The sequence below is a fragment of the Lasioglossum baleicum genome, chromosome 10 (assembly GCF_051020765.1).
Source record: "Lasioglossum baleicum chromosome 10, iyLasBale1, whole genome shotgun sequence".
Taxonomy (NCBI): Eukaryota; Metazoa; Arthropoda; class Insecta; order Hymenoptera; family Halictidae; genus Lasioglossum; species Lasioglossum baleicum.
In genome coordinates this window covers 11648105-11663700 of record NC_134938.1, presented here as the reverse complement: position 1 = coordinate 11663700, position 15596 = coordinate 11648105, and the positions used below count along the sequence as shown (strand labels likewise).

At 45.6% G+C, this 15596-nt stretch overlaps 1 protein-coding gene across 3 annotated transcripts in view; it reads left to right on the top strand.

Moving 5' to 3' along the window:
* LOC143212539 (protein pangolin, isoforms A/H/I/S) overlaps positions 1 to 15596 on the top strand; it is a 211524-nt gene that overhangs the window by 114957 nt on the left and 80971 nt on the right. The gene's annotated exons all lie outside the window — the stretch shown is intronic.

The following is a 15596-nucleotide window of genomic DNA, read 5'->3' as shown; positions in this document are numbered from 1 at the left end:
GAATCAGACACCGAGGACACACGAATACCCGGCCAGAGATAAAGAGAAGACTTCCGGGCATAATCCGAAGCGTCGCGCGGCGAGCCCAGGCGCTAGAACAATCAAGCCGCTTCATTGTTCCCAGCCCCCGAGCTTGCTTCTTCCTTCCTTCTCTCTCTCTCTCTTTCTCTAGGTTCTTTTTTTTTCAACGACGATTGGCGCGAACGGGGCTGCTCTCCCAATCACCCCCGCGCACCACCAACCGTCCGCTCTTTCCGTCTCTTCGTCAACGACCAGAGATTTCGCGCGCTACCCCGTTGTCTTCGCCTCCGGAACGCTTGACGCCTGATTTCGTTCGATTCTTTGCCCCTTTGCACGGCAACCTGTATCTCGCATCTGCCGAAATTCGACTGTCCAACGATTAATCCGATTCTCCACCCTCTCGTTCTTGTTCTACATGATTCAAATCCTGATGAAGAAATCCTACTCTAGAACACCCTTTACCGGAAAGAATAATTATTTTATTTTACTGTCGATAATGATCGAGGGAGGAGATTTGAAGCCAGTTTGTCCTTTGCGAAAACGTTCTATGACGCTTCGATCAGGAGTTGTCGGCGATTGAACATCCGCCAATCACAGCGCGCCTACTAGCTGACCGCCTCAGTCAAGCCAATGCCAACGCCGCACTCTGCGAGACGGAGTAACAGCCTCGCTCTGATTCGCCTGTGTTTTTCGTTGATAACTCCTTAACGGAGGTTCGGAGAACATTTTCGTGAAAGAGAAAGTTACTTCGAATCACCTCAAGAATCACCCCTTACAAGTACAACGTTTTTCAAACTCCCTGTATGGTATTGTTCCGCGATAGATTACTTATTTGACCTTGACGGAAAGAAGAAACCATGAACGGCACAGATTGTGCCCGGTCTGCTGCAGTTTTTGCATACACGTCTGCGCTGCAGTTTTTGCGAAATCATTGCACACCAGCCCGAACAAATGTCGTTTTCAGATGAACGCGTTCTTCGGGCCATTAGCCGCCGAATAAGAACTTCGGACGTAATCTCTGTGGGCGCAAGTTCGCCAACTTGCTCAAGGTCGTCGTGAACTGCGAATCTCTCAGATTAAAATTTTGTACGTGAATTGTAAAAAAAAGTGGGGGGCAACTAAAATAAATTATTCCGCTAACAATTTTAAACTGCACATTTTAATTTTTATTTTGCAAAGAATGCATCCCGACCCAGTGATCAGAAAATTAAACTTCAACTTACGGTTGCAGCTATAAGAATTCATAAAAAGCTCATTTCCGTTTCCCGGAATAGTCCTGGACAATTTTTCGTTCGCATAAAATTGCGTCCGAACCTAGTGATCAGAAAGTGCGCGAAGATATGGTACTCGGCGTCGCGGCTCGAACGCATGAAATCGCAGCAAGTGTCTCGGTGAAAAGAAAGAACCGAGTGTTGTTGCGCCGGAGTAAACGATGTCCTTAACGACTGGTAGGATTCGCCACGGTGTGCGAGACGGATGATAAAACCCTTCGAACGCGATAAAAGACGTCGTCGCAGTCTCCGGCTCGGCTTGGACTTGGCCGGATGCGAAATTTCCTCCTGGCCGACGTTATTATCCCATTAAATCCAGCTCGGGAAATATGCGATGCAGATTAGAAGGATTTATTTAAAATTCCCCCGTCTGTCTTCTCTCTCTCTCCCTCTTTCTGTTCACCTTCTCCTTTTTGTTTCCCTTTCGCATGCCGGATAATAGGCGGAGGGTAGAGCGAGAGAGGTGAAAGAGATGAGAAATTTCCGGAGATTTATTATAGGGAGCGGAGAGGATTGAAGCCACGCAAGGTGATGCCCAATCAGTCTCCGGCGCTGCACGATCGAGGGTGATCCTCTCTCTGCTCTCTCGCACACATACAGCAATGGAGGACAATAAAAGTCTTGCTCAGGCCCGACGTATCGTGATTCCTTGTCGTACGAGGCACCCCTGCTAGACCATCTCTCGAGGAGCCCCGCCTGCCTACTTTTCTGTTTGTCGCGATTCATCCTTAATTCATAATTGCACGGTCTACCGTCCCGCTCCTCGTCGCTGATTGAAGATTACAGCCGTCTTCTCCAGCTACCCTAGTCCTTATTAATCACCGGTTCTTCTCGTAGAACGGATCGCCCCGTGAAAAAAAAAAGAAGCAAGCCAAACGATGCCAAACGACATTCGACGAGAAACCCGAACACCTCCTTCCGCCCAGCTCCCCTCTCCCTCGTTCATCCTCGAAGAAACAATTGGCAACAACGCGATAGTTCAATATTAATTTCTTTGTCACCGCTCCCAGGTCCCTCTCCCTCGTTCATCCTCGAAAAACAATTCGCAACAGAGGGATGGGTTTACGAGGAATTACCGGTACCCAACTCGCGGGTCTCCGAGTATTACGTCGCAATTCCTAGAAGCTCCCGAACCTTCTGGTCCTCTCCTCCTCTCGGCCCCACCGGCAAGACACAATGCATACCGGTCCCTCCACGACCAACTCCCCCACTGTTTGGCAAAGTCCCTCGTCCTACGCATTTTTTTACGAGACAGTTAGGCAAAGCTGGCTTTCTCCCGGCTCGGGAAGTCCGAACGGTCCTCCGATCTTCGATAGCTCCAACGAACCCACCGCACAAGCCTGCCAGCCAGTTCGTTCAGCCAAGCTACCGTAGAAAATAATCGAAATTGTTCACTTTCGCCGAAAGGGCAATTGGTTTCTGATCAATTGGGGTACCCTTGCCGAGCAAGTCCTAACTCTAGGACCCTTTATTTCCGACCGATCTGGATGAAATGAGGTTCAAGTTTAGCCTGTGTGCCAAAGAATATCGGAAAATGTTTGCATTCGCTCGCGGATCAGAGACTGTCCACCACCAGGCTACCTTATACAGGCCAAAGAGAAGTCTCCCGGAGACCTGTCTTAGGACTCTAGACAGAATGGCAATTAGCTCCCCGAGAAGAGACACGCATTACTGTACCCGGCTCTCGGTTCTATCGCTTTGCGCTGTCAAGCCCCCGGTGCATCGTGGACGACGCTCTCGGTGGACAGGTCCCGATTGACACTGACGAACAGTCCCTGATGAGCTATTCGCGGACTCTCGAGTGACTCGAGTTTGTTTCTACGAACGTCTGTAAAAGGTTCATCGGTTGTGTAGCTCGGGTAGAACATCTCAAGGAACCTACACGATTAACCCTTGTCTCCGATGAATCGGCAACCGCCGCCGCCGCCGCCGCAGTCGGAGGAGAGTACCCCGCTTCTCTGAATTCTGTGTTTGCCTTCAATCTTTGTCACGCGAGCTTGCGAGCTCTTGCGTCTGCGGAACAATCGGGACACGGACGGACTCCATTGTTCCGTGTTCGCTCCGCAGGAATTCAAATATGGCAAGCAAAAAGATGACGACGTTCCTCTGGCCTGGCTGATGAACGTTGATCAACCGGAGCTGCTTCAGGTCCATCAGCTTTGCGTCCATCAGTTTTAAATATTTAAAGCTGATCCAAGACACCGGATTTTTGGCTAGTTTGGGGACCTAGTCTTGCTAGGCTCATCAGCGAGGCTTCTAGGTCTCCTCGGCGAGCACAGGCTGAACTGACTCGTATCGCAACGTGCCAGGACAATTTAGCATGAAGGCCTGCTTATCATCAGCTCAGTCTGGCTGGGGGACAGTGTGTTGAGATGCGAAGGAGGTCCAGCATTTTGGCAGACCGCGGGGGCTTCGGGCATCGGTTTGAAAATCAATTCCGGCCTGCGGCTCGGATATTGTGTAACGAGCGCATACAAGGGTGGAATAACGTAGGAAAAGAAAGGCGGCGGCGGCGGCTGGGTGGTGTGTTAGGGGGCACGGGTCGGGTATATCGGGCTTGGGGTACTCGAACGAGAATGTGCACCAATGGCGGGAGGCTGGGTCAGGAGGGGCGAGAAGAAGAAGAAGGAAGGAAGGAAGGGGTTGGCAGGTCGTTGAACATAAAAGTGGGCACGGAACGAGTCACGTGTACCGGGCGCATTCAGACGGATCGACAGGAAAACCGTGCGCGACGTTGGCAGCGGTAACAGAAGCTCCTGCACACCGGTAGCTATGAACGAACCTAGGCTAAGCTGGTTGACTGGTTGGTTGACTGACTGGCTTGCTTACTTGCTTACTTGCTCGCCGTTAACTTCTCCCTCTCTCTCTCTCTCTTTCACCTCTTCCTCCACCTTGTTCCCCCTCCCGACCTCCTCCATCGCCTCTTCTGCAGCGATGTTTCTCTCGCTCTTTCCCTCGCGAGACTCACGAGAGTCCCCCTCCGGGTTGCGCCACCAGTAATTGCTTCCTTTGAGTAGCTCCGGAGGTGTAATTTAGTCCCCGACCAACAACCTTAACTAATTAACACACCGAGTAGCGAACGAGTGACGGAGAACGAGCCGCGACGGCTTGACTGACGGACTGGCTGGTTGACTGGCGGGTTGGCTGCCTGACTGATTCCTTCTTCTTCTTTTCCCTCTCCTCTCCTCCTTCAACGACTACCAATCCCCACCTCTCTCTCTCTCTCTCACTCTTTCTACACTCGATTTTCATCGGTCTTCATCTCTCTTCGCCGCTCTTCATCTCCCTTCAGCAGGTTGCTCGCTCCTCGATAATCGAACCCAGACGAAACACCGTCGCCTGTGTGTGCACCACGGCTTTGCTACCCTCCTTCCTCGAACCGGAGCCGCCTCCAGGGCTCCTCTCCTCGCTACTCACCACCTTTTCTTTCATAAGCGAAACCTCGTGACCTCGCGAGTCGCCTAACCGTGCCACTCGAGGCTAATCAGTCACTCGTCGGCCTCCGATCGAACCGGCAACGCCAACGCGGTTCACTGCCCACGGTAATTATGGCGGAGCTCGCCGCCCCGGGTAGCTTTTCATTCGGATTCCGCTTTCTGAACCTGCTGCCTTCGTTCAGGCATCCGCTAGGCTACTTCGCAGCCATTCAATCTGACCCCAGCGACCTCTTGGCCATGTTATAAAACTATTCAATTGCCTTTGATTCGGTGGGATCTTTCGGGCGATGAAGATCGACAGTTTGGTGATAAAACGTCATCGCTAGTTGTCCTCTTCGTATCCATTGCGAGGCGTAATGTCGCACCTGTCGGCCAGTATCTAAGTCTCCTCTTCCGCTGTCTTCAGCAACGAGTTCCGAAGACGCTCGGTTTCGTAGGAAGGTGGTGGTGTGTGTTGGAAAGTCGAGCGTCCGAAGGCTGCCTTATGAGGAGAAGGAGGATCAGAAAAGGAGGATAGAGAGTAGAAGAAGAAGAAGAAGAAGAAGAAGAAAGAGAGAGGTAGTACACGGGAGAGCCGTGGCCGATAGGTCGGTGGTGGGAATACCGAAGGTGTGCAACGATGCTCGTATTTAACACCTGATTAAAGGTGGGAGAGAGGGGTAGCGTTGGCGTGACCAAAGCGATTGCTGCGAGATGAGCCTTGGTCGTCCCCCACCATCGGGGTCCACAGGCCCACCGGCCATTTCGTCTTTTACCCGTCGTCCTCCTCGCACCTCGTACAGTCTCCCGGACGCTCGTCCCTCTTCACGGTTTGAGGACATAAGGTGGTCCAGTCGGTTCATCACGCTGCAATAGTGTGAGGCCCCTCCTATACGTACACACACACATACACGAACGTAGGGCCCCGTGTTCGTTTCTACAGTGGATCCTGTGGCGAGACCAAACGGGATACCAGAAGAGGGGAGGCGAAGGAGAAGGGGGACTCAAGGGCCCACGGGGGATGGGACGTGCCCCGAGCGACAGCGTAATCACCTGGACGAACTACCACAAGGCACCGGTGTGGGCCCCGGCAGTGGCGTAGCCGGAACGAAACGGGCGTGTGTGTCACCTGAAAATTGCGGGGCCTCCCTCTCGTTCTCTCTCCCCCTCTTTCCTCTGGACCCAACGATTTACGAGGGGTCCACAGAATTTCGTGGCCGTCGAAAACGCGACGGGGACACGCCGCGCGCGTGATTCAAATGTAAATTGGACGTCGATCGTGCGGAGACAACAGTCTCCGGGGCCCGTTTGGTATGACGTCGGCGCCACGTGGATCGTGTTTCGACCGACGCCTCCGGCAAGAGTTATCGGCCGACGTTCTTTCTTGCTTTTCCACCAGGCGTGGGTGCAACACCGCGCCGAATGGCTGCCGTCTCTGACGATCCACGTCCGACGAATAGCAATCTCCGGTTTCGTTGGAAACTTACCTTTTCGGCACGGAGCTATGCATTTTTAAAATAATCTGAGAACAACGATGTTTTTAGCAGTATCCAAATTAGTCGACAACAAGAGTTCGAATTTTCGGTTCTCGCAATCTATTGTAAATTCCAAATTAGAGGCGGTATGAATTCCTAATTGGAAGCTTTGTTAATTCCCAATTAAGGGCGCTGTAGTTCCCAAACTTGAAGCTTTGTAAATTTCAAATTCGCGGCGTTTAAATTGAAAATTCGAAGCGTTCCAAATTCTAAATTCGAGGGGGTTAAATTACAAATTCGAAGCGTTCTAAATTCCAAACTCGGGGCGTTTAAATTCCAAATTTGAGGTGCTATAAATTCCAAATTGGAAGCTTTGTTAATTCCCAATTCAGGGCGTTGTAGTTGCCAAACTTGAAGCTTTGTAAATTCCAAATTCGGGGCGTTTAAATTCCAAATTTGAGGCGTTATAAATTCCAAATTGGAAACTTTGTTAATACCCAATTCAGGGCGCCGTAGTTTCCAAACTTGAAGCTTTGTGACTTTCACATTCGGGGCGTTTACATTCCGAATTTTAAACGTTGTCCATACATTCCAATTTCAGGGCGTTGTAGTTTCCAAACTTGAAGCATTGTAAATTAAAAATTCGGGCCGTTTAAATTCCAAATTTTAAACGTTGTAAACTCCAAATTTGGGATGTTTAGATTCCAAATTCGAAGCGTTCTAAATACCAAATTCGGTGCGTCCAAATTCCAAATTTGGGGCATCCAAATTCCAAATTTGAGGCGTTGTAGTTTCCAAACTTGAAGCTTTGTAAATTGCACAAATTCGGGGCGTTTAAATTGCAAATTCGCAGCGTTCCGAATCCCAAATTCGGGGCGTGTAAATTCCAAAGTTGAAGCGTTGTAAATTCCAATTTCAGGGCGTTGTAGTTTCCAATCTTATAGCGTTGTAAATTCGAAATTTGAAGCGATTAAATTCGAAATTCGTAGCGTTCCAATTTCCAACTTGGAAGCGCTATATACTCCAAACATAAATTGTTGTAAATCCGAAATTTGAATAGGTGTAAATCCGAAATTCGAAGCGGTGTAAGTAGGAAAGTGTCGCAGGTGCGCGGTTTTGGCGCGGACTATACCTCATTCAGCTGTAATCCGTCGATCGCGAGCGTCGGCGCGTCGCGCGCGGTTTCGCATTCGCGTTAAGCTTTCGCACAGAAGCGGCGTTAACCGAAGAAAGTACGTCGTTAACGAAGGTGGGCCCGTGCTGTGGCATACTTGCGCGTGAAAAATTAAAGGCTGAAAGCAAACGGATTTCCCGGGTGGCGTGGCGCGCGGGCGCTTTGACGAGGCTCGGAAGGACACACGGTCCTGGTTTCGTCGTCGTCGTCTCGTGTCCTTGTGTTTCACGTATTTTTCCCCGACGACGCTTTTCTCGCGGAAATTAACGAGGGAATATTTCATTTTCAAAGGATCGGGCAGAGCCAGCGTGCGCAATTCCACGCTCCCGCTCTACGCGAGAACGAGAGTGAGAGAGAGAGAGGGAGGGGTTGAAGGAAACGTTGAAGAGAAAGAGAGAATGGGGAAAAAGGTTTTCGAGCGAACGAGCGGTTTGCCACTTTGTTCGAGGCTCTCTCCTCCTCCTATCGCGTCTCGTCTCCGTTTTGTAATCATGAATTTCGTCGACGACGTCATTAACGTGGATTAACGCCGGCGTTAAGGGAGAGTGTACACCCTCCTGCAAGATGGATATGCATCATCGTAATCGTTTACGAAGACGATTCGCGAAGGGTGCGTTTCTCCAACTCGCATTCGCCGGATCCTCGCGAGTATAATGATGGCACGACGGGATCCTAGCCGTCGAGGACCCTTCGAAAATGCGGAGACAACCCTTTCGGAATTTCACTTTTCTCCAAGTTCTTCTATCAGCGGCAGAGTGATTATGCTGAACGGAAGCAACCTCCCAAGGACAATCTTTACATTTCTAAATTTTTTTTAATTATTCCACAATTTAAAATTAGATTTTATCTACCGAAAATTAACTCTTTGACCAACAGAACGCTAGTTATGGTAATATCAATAGGTGTGCTATAGCAAAAAGTTGTGAACAGAGCTGGGGAAATAGTATTTCAACTAGTAAATAGTAAATAATCCATTTATTTTTTAAAGTATGTGTACAACTTTGAAATAAAAAATTTTATTTGATGCAGTAATTTTTGAAAATAAAATAATTTATTTGAGGCGGTAATTTGTTTGAAAATAGTATTTTATTTAAAGAATATTGAAAATATTTTTATTTTGTCTTTATTATAAATTTCAATTTTAAGTATTATTGCTGAAAATAATTGTTCGAATTCAATACATTTATGGGTGTAAACCGTTTCTTGACGATAAGATATTATAACAATGCAAAAAGTAAAATATTTTATTTTGTGGATCAAATTGTTGAAATAGAAATATTTTATTTTGAGGTTCAGATTGTTAAAATAGAAATATCTTATTTTCGAAATTGTATATTTATTTAAAATACTATTTTCTTTAAGCAAAATAAAATCTAAAATATTAAATAGTATTTGAAATATTTGTTTCGCTAAATAATGCCCACTGGTTGTGAATGGCTCCTCTCCCCACTCCTGCGTCTCTCCACCAATCTTCTGTGAAGTGGAGGGGACCCGAATAAGGTTATTTCCCGACAGGAGAAATAAGAACATGTTGGTAGTGGGAGTGCTAAAAATATTTTTACAAAATTGCAATAGCATTAATCTTTTGCAATATTTGCATTACATTAAATTTGCCTGAAAATTTCGCAAAAACCAGTAACAATAATGAACTGTGGTTCGTTCGTATCGTCGCAGAAAAATTGTACAATTTGATTTGTGGCATGCTTGGTTTTTCTCGGTTTCATTCCGGGGGGGGGATTCAATTATGGTCGCCGAGGGGGTCGATAGTTATCTGGCTGAGCGATCGGGCCCGTTAATCCCGGCGATTTCGAGTTTTATAATTTGTTCTTATCATCTCTCCGGCGGTGTGGCCCCGACCTTCGTCCGAGGCTAAACTATCAACGAAACGAGGCAAGAAGACGCATTAATAATATGATCTCGTCGGTCATTCCACCGGGAGACGGACGGATGGACAGACAGACGGGAGGGACGGTGTTAGGAACCACATTTTTCAAGTCATGCCTGTTAATGCAGCGAACAAGGGGCTGAGAGAGAGAGAGAGTCAGTCCGACGGGCCCTCTCAATGGCGTACGCATCGAGGGGCCCCTCCATCACTGGGTACGACCGTGAAAAAAAAAAGAATTAATTACGCCCTACTCTTCGAACTCTATAATTCCTGATAATCGATGATTGACACCACGGCCGAGTGAGACCTCTTACCCGCGCCTTCGTTACTGTCTGATCAAGGGAACGAGCTGTCCTTAGGAACCGGCTGACTGTGGTAATTAAACATTGTCTGCGGGGTCTCTGTTGATCTAAACGATAATAAATATAAGAATCATATTCGAGATATTCTACAGAACCCAGAATATTTTTAATTTTAATTTTTAATATTTCGGAGAGGAAATCCTGAGGAGAAGAGAGAATTGATGGAGAGGTTGAATATATTGTGTTCAATTAGAACCAAAATGGGCTGAATTATAATGAAATAAACGTGATTACTAGACAGCGGATCTTTATGCATTTCTAGTAAAATTGAGTAGACGAAATTGAAAATTGTTGAACATTTTTAAAAATTGAAGATGTTCGTATATGATTTCTCCTCAATTAAGATCATTAAAGGAAGAAATAACATTATAGTTGGCTTCTATCTCTTGCGGTCGATGTAGACAATTTTTTTTGCATAAAGATCCGCTGTCTAGTAATTACGAATGTGGATTGTACATTCTTTATTGAGGATTGTCAAAAAACCAACGTCGTCAAGAAAACAAGCGAAGTCGTTTGGCTAACGACTAACTGGCGTCTAGGACGCCTCAACCGAACACCTGCAGCCGCACACACACACACACACAAACTCATAGAAGGGATTTGTTTTCGCTAGAACGTAAACAGTTCGTCTTCGTACTCGCTCACCTATCGCTGTCCTCTGTCCGTGGTCTGTTTACACATTTTATATCCAACGTTCGAAAACGGAGGATAGTCTATTGATCTAAAATCTAAACGATAACAAAAAATAAGAATCCTTCGAAATTCTACAGGATGTAGAATACTTTTTATTTTCAATATTTTTTCTCTCTCTCTCTCGGAGAGGAAATTCTGAGGAGTACAAAAATTATAGAGAGGTCGAATATAATAATTTCGCCATTGTCTGTTGATCTAAACGATAAGAAAAGTAAGAATCCATCGGAATTCTACAGACTGTAGAATATTTATAATTTTAATTTAATTTTTAATATCTCGGAGGAAATTCTGAGGAGTAGAGAAATGATGTTGAGGTCGAATATCATAATTGCGCCATTGTCTTTTGATCTAAACGACAACAAAAATAAGAATCATTCGAGATTCTACAGACTGTAGAATATTTATAATTTTAATTTTAATTTTTAATATCTCGGAGGAAATTCTGTGGAGTACTGAAATGATATGGAAGTTGAATATAATAATTGCGCAATTGTCTGTTTATCTAAACGACAACAAAAATCAGAATCATTCGAGATTCTACAGAATACAGAATATTTTTAATTATTAATATTTCTCTCGGAGAGAGAGAGGAAATTCTGAGGAGTACAGAAATGGTGGAGAGAATAAAAACAATAATTGTACTATTATCTTGCACTCTAGATGAATCGAAATTAATTAATACCACAGCAGAAATAATTTAAAATACGATTTTCTTTCCCATTATTCTCGAGTAATTGGCAGAAGGCAGAAAGTATTTGAATTTGTTCTGTTATTAATTTGTTCGTTTCGAAGATAGGCAGGATTTATATAGTCCGAGCAGAAAAATGATGGGAAGTACGTAAAATATTAATCAGATTGCGCGCGAACATGGTGCGCTTTAACCCCCGGTTTGACCTTCTTTCCAAGCATAAAGGAAACAAAAGGACAGCACAGAAGTCCAGGTTCTCTTCATTAATTCTTTCACGAGGAACAAAGGCAGATCGATCCAGCCGTCGATCCCCTTATCGAACCGAAAGAACCAGCTTTGTTTCAGTACAGAGCTCGGCGACCGAGAGAACCGTCCAACTAGGCAGCGCATGGATCCCATTACGTTCCCTCCCGTAATCTTTTCGGGCAACATCTGTCGCGGTTTGCTGGCGCTCGTGATTCAAGGTCGCCATGATAAAACCACGGAAAAATACTAAAGAATCGAGCACACGCTGAAACTAGCCTAATTTAACACTGAACCTGCCACTGCCGGTCACATGACCGGTTCCATATTTTTTTTCATTTCACAATTATTGAAACTGAAGTTTGATGAAGTTGGTCACATGAAGATTGATTTGATCGATTTTTTACTCAGGCACATATCGCAATAAAAATTGCACAGAATCTGAATAAATAGTGCCTTGTCATTTTTGTAAGCTAAAACATTTTAGTCGCTTTTTTGCTCGTTAGGTTTAGCGTTAACATCACCGAAATTAAACTATTGAAATTTTACTGCAACGTTTAATCGCTTCAGTTAGTTACCATTTCGGAACTGGTGAAAAATTGCTGTCAGCATTCTTGCAATTTCAACTATTTAGCGATAGTTAAAGTAGTGCAGTATTGAACGTTTAGTTCATCACGAAATTCATTTTTTCTCCGCAAGGTCACGCATGGTCACCGTTGCACAGTGTGACGCGGCTAACTAAAATCGCGCGGAAAAAATAGTGATAACTAAACTCCGGATCTTTATGCAAAATAAGAATTTTCTGCATTTATTGGAAAACTCGGGAGCTAAATATGAATTTATATTTTTCATTAATAATTTTAATACAGTAAAAATATCAATACCGTTAGAATTTGTTCATCTTTTCACTGCTTTGAATTGCACCTACCCATTTTTGTCAATTCTGCATAAAATCTGGAGCCTAGTAATAACTAAAATAAAAATAAAAATTGTCTGCGTCGATTGCAAGATATAGAAACCAATGTAGAATGTTATCTCCTCCCTTGATAATTTTAATAGATGAGAGATCATATATTGACATCTGCAATTTTCAAAATGTTCCTACTATTCTGAGTTTCGTTTCCCAAATTTTCCTATAAATGTATAAAGATCCGCAGTCTAGTAATAACAGTTATGTTGGGGGGAGGGGGGTTGAAAAATGACCGAAGCAATGAACTTGTCGTGCAATTTCCGTATCGCATCGCGATCCAGGATGATTTACGATTCGGCAACGAGGAAACGGTTAAGTATCTGGGACGAATATTCGCGTAGGTATTGTTTCCCGGGGATGCACGATCGATTACTATCCGATGGCAAGAGGTATAGGGGAGCCTGGCCTCTAGCTCCCCGTGGCAGACCTTGTCCGGAGACAATAACCGAGGTCGAGGCAGACGGAAGAATAATCCGGTGCAGCAGCGGCGGAGCAGCGTGATCTCCATTTCGAGGCGAGGCGAGGCGAGGCAAGGCGAGGCAAGGCGCGGCGTGGACCACGCTCAACTCTGTCTCAACTTCGTCTCTCTCTCTCCCTCTTTCTTCTTCTTCTCTCTTTCTCTTTGGCCCGGTAAAACAATGCATCGCGTGGGATCTCGTTCCCTGTAGATCATCGCCGTGCCACTTAATACTTCTCATTTGTCTTCGCGGCCCGGAGGAGCAACGCTTCTTTTCTCCTCTTCTTTGTGGAACGTCGTCCGCGCTACTCTGACCTTTTCTCGTAATTAAGGATCGGTCTCGCGCTCGTTAGAGATATTGCCCCTCTCTCCCGAAGACACCTCTTCTACCAGGCTACCAAACTCTTTTTCTTTTTTTAACATTTTTTTTTTGCCATTCTCCTGCAAAAGCCAGCTTTGTCCATTTTTTTAAAGCCGGGATCAACGGAACGTTCCAAGCTGCTAAAGCGGCCGGAGTGGTCACAAGTAATTATTGTTAGTACACGCTCCGGTCTAACAGGTGTACGGAGCTTTAACTGGTCGGCTGTGAACAGTCCCGAACAATCCTCAGAAATCATTTCTTCGGACATTTTTAAAGCTGGGTCGAATTTTTGAGGACAGCTGCCGCGAATTGTCACAAATCGTTATTGTTAGTCCACTCTACCTTTCTAGGTCTTTCTATCTTCTATCTTTCTAGCAGGCGTGACCTTGGATCACCTTGATGTTTAGGTGTGACCAAAAAGTCCTATAAAATTATAATGATCTAGCTCCACCCTGCTTTGTTCATTTTTAAAGTAGCTTCCATGTTTGAAGCTACTTTCACTGTGTTTAACACGTTCACTGTGAACAAGCATCCCCAAAGAATTCTATAAAATTGAAACAATTTAATTCCACCCTGCAAGGCACATTTTTAAAGCTAGGTCCAATCTTTGAGGTTACTCAGCTGCTGAATGGTCACAAACAATTAATGTTATTCCACTCTACCCTTCTATTAGGTGTGAGCTTGCACCTAATGATGATTTTAACATGTTCACTGTGAACAATCATCCCCAAAGAATTCTATAACATTGAAAAAATTTAATTCCACCCTGCAAGATCTATTTTTAAAGCTAGGTCCATTCTTTGAGGTTACCCAGCTGCTGAATGGCCACAAACAATTAATGTTATTCCACTCTACCCTTCTATCAGGTGTTGTCTTGCACCTAATGATGATTTCAACATGTTCACTGGGAGTAATCATCCCCAAAAAATCCTAGAAAATGGTGGCAAGTGATTCTCGTCACACTCATCCCTCTCTAGCCAGGTGTGCACTGTACAGGACGATATTCCGAGTTCGGCAGTGAGCGATCACCCCCAAACAAGCACGCTCTTACCCGGGAGCGCAGCATCCAAGTGCAGATCGATTCGATTTCCATTTACATCCCCGAGAAAAGCCAGCGAGAACCTGGCGGAAAAGTGTAAGCGTCGAATGGGCGAGAGGTTGTTCAGCGTGCCAAATTGCGCGCTGAATAATTCAGGGTCCAAGGTTATGTGCTCTCTCTCTCTCGGTATAAATCCGTCTAAAACAGCTTCTCCGAGCGACGCCAGGGATCCGCGAATCGGATTCGCGGTAGGAAAAACAGCGGTTTCCGGATGTCTCGCCAGGTGAGAGAGACAGAGAGCTAACGTTTTCCAACGATGGAAAAAGCGTCCCCGATAATGGCAACGTTCGCGCGTAAGAACTGCTTAAAGTTTAAACGTGCTCGCGGCACGGAATACAGGTTCGTTTCGATCGGGCATCCATTATTCAAGCCGACCGATCAAGCAGAATTTTCCCCGGCGTTGAAAAGTCGTCGTCGTCGTCGTCGCGGAATCGCGGACCCGTTTTCCACGCTCGTGTCCCCTCCCGTACGATCGTTTCATAATAAATGGCGACTGGCGCAGGGACTCCCCCTCCATTGGCTCTAAGCGACCCCTATATCGAAACAGTAATGCAAATTGTCCGAAGGACGAACATCGTTCCGCAATCGTCGATAAGGAATACAAGGGAGGCGGCCACACGATAGCTCTGCCAGGAGATGGTGGCAACCTCGAGGGCAAGGGCAGGTCAGGTAACAATACCTCTTGGAAATGTGCCCCGGTGACTACCGGGACTGCCTCAACGCTGAAGAAAGAAGAGCTTAACGCTGTTACTCGAACCAGCAACGCTCGTTCCGTTTCCTTTGCCCTCGCGAATTACCCTTGCCGGATCAAAGAACCCGAATTACCGCTCTCCTTCCTGCGGAGTCGGCTTAACACCCACGCGATCGTTAAAATCATCGTTCCACGCATTGCTCAACCCGTTGGCATAAAGATCAAGCAATAATTACTTCTTTTTTTTACCACGCTTATATTAGCTTGTCTTGTGATCAAGTTTTAAATCACTTCCCGATGAGCTAGAGACTTGAAACTTTAAACATTGCTCAGAACTGGATGACAATGCAGTATTAAAAAACAAATTTAAAAGAAAAACTGTGCGTCTAGGAGAAAAAAATTTGAATATTAACATGACGTAGTACGTCATCACGTTCATCGACCCCCACTCCGCGCGCCAGCGCTCCCCACTCCACTACGCGTTCCAATACCGACTAATCCCCACTCCACTGACCCACTTCGCACCGAAGGAGCTCAGTGTGGTGTTCATAAAGAGACGTCGTCTCTCGGAGTCATCCCCTCATTCTATCTCGCGCATTTCCATATCTTGCGTATCTATATCTTACTATTTCGTACCAGTATTACTATATCTTGCGTTGCATTTAAAAAAGACTAAAAAGTATGATAGAAAATAAAAAAATGTTTTAAAAACCACGCTTATATTAAAATGCACGAAAAAGGAGAAAATAATTGTTTTAGGCATTAGTGACTATAAATAAAAACGCCCACG